This window comes from Felis catus, chromosome B2, assembly GCF_018350175.1.
Source record: "Felis catus isolate Fca126 chromosome B2, F.catus_Fca126_mat1.0, whole genome shotgun sequence".
Lineage (NCBI taxonomy): Eukaryota > Metazoa > Chordata > Mammalia > Carnivora > Felidae > Felis > Felis catus.
The window spans coordinates 71,815,919-71,820,389 of NC_058372.1; the positions used below are offsets into that span (position 1 = coordinate 71,815,919).

At 41.0% G+C, this 4,471-nt stretch overlaps 1 pseudogene; it reads right to left on the reverse strand.

The window, feature by feature from the left end:
* Nucleotides 1-3,242: 3,242 nt before the first annotated feature.
* Nucleotides 3,243-4,116, reverse strand: LOC101080383 (annotated as a pseudogene).
* Between the last annotated feature and the right edge of the window lie 355 nt (nt 4,117-4,471).

Consider the following 4,471-nt stretch of genomic DNA (forward strand, 5'->3'; position numbering starts at 1 on the left):
AAATGTAGCCCCTGTTCCAAGGTCAGGTGCCCTGAATGCCAAGTCTGAGCAAAACTGCAATATTGCTTTGGAGACTTTATATCCCTTTAAGGCTGAAAGTTTTAACTGGTGGATGCTGTCTCCTCTGAAGAGGTTTGAGAAGAAAAGAGAAGCAAGTCATTTGCATATTGTAACAAAGTAAAACGTGCAGAAAACTTTGTCATCCAAATCAGTCTTTAAAGTTTGTGAAAAGTAAGAAAGATTCTCATTAAAACTCTGGGGCATTAGTGTTCAGGTTTATTATGGCTCTTTCTAAGTGAAAGCAAAAAAAAAAAAAATACTGGCTAGCCTTATCAACTAGAATACTAAAAAATACACTACATGTATCAATTATAGTGAAAGATTTGCCTCAGTGGGAATGGATGTCAGTAGCGTATAGAGGTTAGGAACAACAGAGTGCCAAGGGATAACAATGCCATTTATTGCTCACAGATCTTGAACAAAACTCCATCCAAGGCCACTGGTTTTCTCGTAGGTAAAATAAAGTTAGAAGCAACAATGCAGGTGATAATGAGGCCCTGAGCATTGTAATCTTCTATTATGAGCTTGATGCCTTAAAAGCCTTCTTTATTTATAGATATTGATTAATTCTGGGGAGAGGTTTTCAGGGGTCTATTTGAATCTTCACGGAAGGTGCACCGTGGATTCTGCCAATATTAGTCGAAGATTTTGTCCAGAAGGAGGGTGGTAGCTGATCCAGTAGGGACAGCTTATCAGTGCCCTCAGACTCAGCTATAAAGCAAATAAAAGATGTCGAAGAGGGATTCAATTCACCTGGTTGGCTATTTTGATTACTACCATAAAATTCTAACATTATTTCCTTCTTTTGGGAGAAAGAAATTCCAGCATGATATTTTTCTAAGAATCTTGGCCTAATAAATGAATAGGGGTAGAGGGACTAAGGAGAAACAGGTGGTTATCTCTTGAAGGGCCTTGACAAAAGGGAATGGGTTCAGAGACAGGAACCTGTGAAGGGTTATTACAGACCCACACTATTTGAATCATTTAGTACTATTTGAATCATTTTAAAGGCAGGGGCTGCTTTATGGCAGTGGTCCTGAGCATGGAGAATGTAGTTCCAGTGTCAAAAAGAACAGAGAGCGATTCCTCCTCAATCTGAAGAGTTGTTTCTCCTAGTCAATTAAGAGGGAGGGATTAGAAAAAAACCCTGTACTTCCTTGGAGCTCCATCATTTGGAATTAGGAGGACACTAGGAAGGCTGGCTAGAAGGTGGAAGGCATCTGGAGGGCTTAAGTTTGTAACAGTCTTTTTTCCAATGTCCTGGCTCTTTGCAATAATAGCAGAGACCTTTACATTTTTGGTTTTGTTGAGAGGCCTCCATTTGCCAGAGTTGAATAGTAAGAATTTTGGTGGACTTTCTTTTGGTTGAATCATGTAGGGTGCTGGCAAGGTGATTGGCCAAATTAAATTTGGAGTGGACCTAGTTCCCCATTCCATCCTGGTCCTTTTAACTAGAAGAGAAAGATCCCAGTGGGTTCAGCCCATTGATGAACATAGAGTTACAAGACCCCAACTGGATTCAACATTTAAAGGTAGACCAGATTTTTCTTTAAAAACAATTTGGAGGGGCACCCTAGTGGCTCAGTAGGATAAGCATCCAACTCTTGGTTTTGGCTCGGGTCATGATCTCACAGTTCGTGAGTTTGAGCCCTGCATTCGGCTCTGTGCTGACAGTTCAGAGCCTGCTGGGGATTCTCTGTCTCCCTCTTTCCTGCCCCTTCTGCACTCTCTCTCAAAATAAATAAATAAACGTAAAACAACAACAACAACAATTTGGAGCTGGCTATAATAATCATACATGGGCTCACCGGGCTTCTGGGCATAAGCCTGAATCTTATTCCAATCAGTAGGTTTGGGGAAAGCCCTAGCAATGGACTGGTGAGGTTGCTTAGCAGAAGTTGCATGAACTTGATCATATAACAAGGCAGATGGTCATGCCTTGTAGTTCTCAGACTTCTAGAGACCTTCCAAGATTGTCCCAATTGACAGTGTTCATCCAGAGTTATGCCTGGCTCTGCTGAAAAGCATGTGGACCTGATATAAAAGTGAGAAACTGGGTTGATAAGTCTCAGTAACTATGTTAAACTCCTCAGCAAATTTTTGAGGATCCTCAATCACTTTGGGAAAGTGTTTGTCACTTGTAGTTCAGCTTTAGGTAGGGACTGTCAGAAACTCGGGGTTTAGCATTTGGCTCCTCAGAGGGTCTGCCTTTAAAGGAGCAGTTTTTTTTTTTTTTTTTTTTTTTTGAGAGAGTGCCAGTGGGGGAGGCACTCTCCCCAAGAGAGAGAAGGCAGCAGAGGACCTAAAGCAGGCTCTGCATTGACAGCAGAGGGCACAATGCAGGGCTCACAAACCTGAGCCAAAGTTGGATGCTTAACTGACTGAGCCACTCAGTGCCCCTAGAATAGCAAGTTTTATAAAAACAGCCCTTAGTAAAAACTTATGGAGTGTTAAGTCAAGTTTTTGGACCAAAGTTAATTTATGTTGAATTTCACAATAAAATGAGTTTTTCTTGATGGGATTAGATGGAGACAGTGGATATTGTATAAGTTTTGTCACGTATACAAATATTACCTGTTTTTTAGAAAAATATTAAAGATAACCTAATATGCCAAAATGACTAGGTCTGTAGTTTTGCTTTTATAAAATGCCCTCAAATTTAAATGTAATTCCCAAGTAGCAATAAAGTCCACATCTCTGGATTATCTATTATTTGCACTACAGGTACCAAGAAACCATTTTCCCTGCCTAGAATAGTAACCCTTGTTATGCCTTAGAAGTGCATTTGTGAAATGTTGGTTTAATGTATACCTCATAATTTAGAATTTAATTAGGTTACCAGTTTTAATACCATCTAAATACAATATACTGACTCAATCTAGAAAGTTGGATCAAAGTTTGAAATGAAGATTCACAGTTTACCTTCCCAGGCTTGTTATTAACATTTCACATTTATACTCTTAGCTTTGACTTGTATGCCTCACAGATGAATTCAAATTTAATTATAATTCCACTACACCATGTTAATTAGGTAGTTTTCCCAAATCTGAGAACATCAATGCTAATCTCTTCGTGATGTTTTGAGGCTTCACAGCTTAAATCCATTATAGTATTATGGAATCTATAGCTTAGGATTGTGGAGAAAGTCTTCAGAGGAGTATTTTGTTGTTGTAACAATCCAATTAAGGGACCATTTCGGGAATTGTTGGAAGGTGGGTTATTCTGTAGTAACTATGCTTCAACTGTCATGCAGTGCATCCAGAAACAATCCATTTCAACTTCTGAACATTTGGTCTGGAACACTTGTTTGATGAATTTCAGTTAAACACTTGGATACAAGCTCTTACCAGAAGGTCAAATCTCTGCCGTTTATCTTGGAATGTGTCTAAAGACATTCTATTCCTTCTGTTAACTCTACACACTTGTGTGCTTGGATCACCAGTGCAATGATAGACAATGCCAACACAGAAGGCTTGGCTTTAGAAATATGATCCTGCAGTGGCATGCCTTAAGTTGAGCTTCTAGTCTTTCAAAATTAAGGCTATTCTTCTTTCAATGGCAAGTTCTCTTGAGTGAATGAATAGTAGAGTTGCAGAAATTGAAAGGCGAGAGTAGCTTTGACTTTCCAACATACCTTCTCCGATGCAATCTTTTCCATTCTCATCAAGTCTGAAACCGTGAACCTATGCTGGCTTATTCGGATCAAGTCAGTTGCCAATGGGACATTCCTTTCCTCTTCTATTGGTTTTACAGCCCAACAGAAGCAGCTCAGCCCAACACACCCAAGGTCTGTACCTTCGTTTGGGACAGGAATCTGTCCAGTAAATTCACAGCTAGAGAAAGTGTCTCTGTGTCAAAGCCAAAGAACTGAGTTAGACTAGGAAGATCTTTTACTTCAAAGTCCCTTAGCCTTGCAGTCATTCTGAGGCCATTATCCTGTGCAGATGCAATTAGTCTCAAGCCACAGACCTTTGGCTGACATCTCCACTCCTGCTCCAACAGAGCATTCAGCTGGTGTAACAGTTTCTGAGAGTCAGTTGTCAGTACCTCTACCATCTTGACTGTGACTGTGGCTCCTCTGCAGTAACCTCCCTCCCTGGGCCTGCTCTCACCTCACCCCATGATATCAAATCCGACATGCTCACGAGGCGAAGGGACTCGACGGTAAGAGGTGAGCGGCCCAGGGAGGGGGGGCCGTCTTGGGTGGAGGTCTCTGCAACGCTCCCAGACGACAGTGCCCACCACAGAGTCAGCTCCTAGCCCTAAAAGAGCAGGTTTGTAATAGGTTGGGGAGGGGAAGAAATGGGTGAGGTCTGAAGAAAAAGGGAAGTTCCATGAAAAGATTAGAATGAAGAAATAGAGGGTATAAAGAATGTGGAGCCAGTGCAGGAGGAAAAAAGAGAGATGGTGT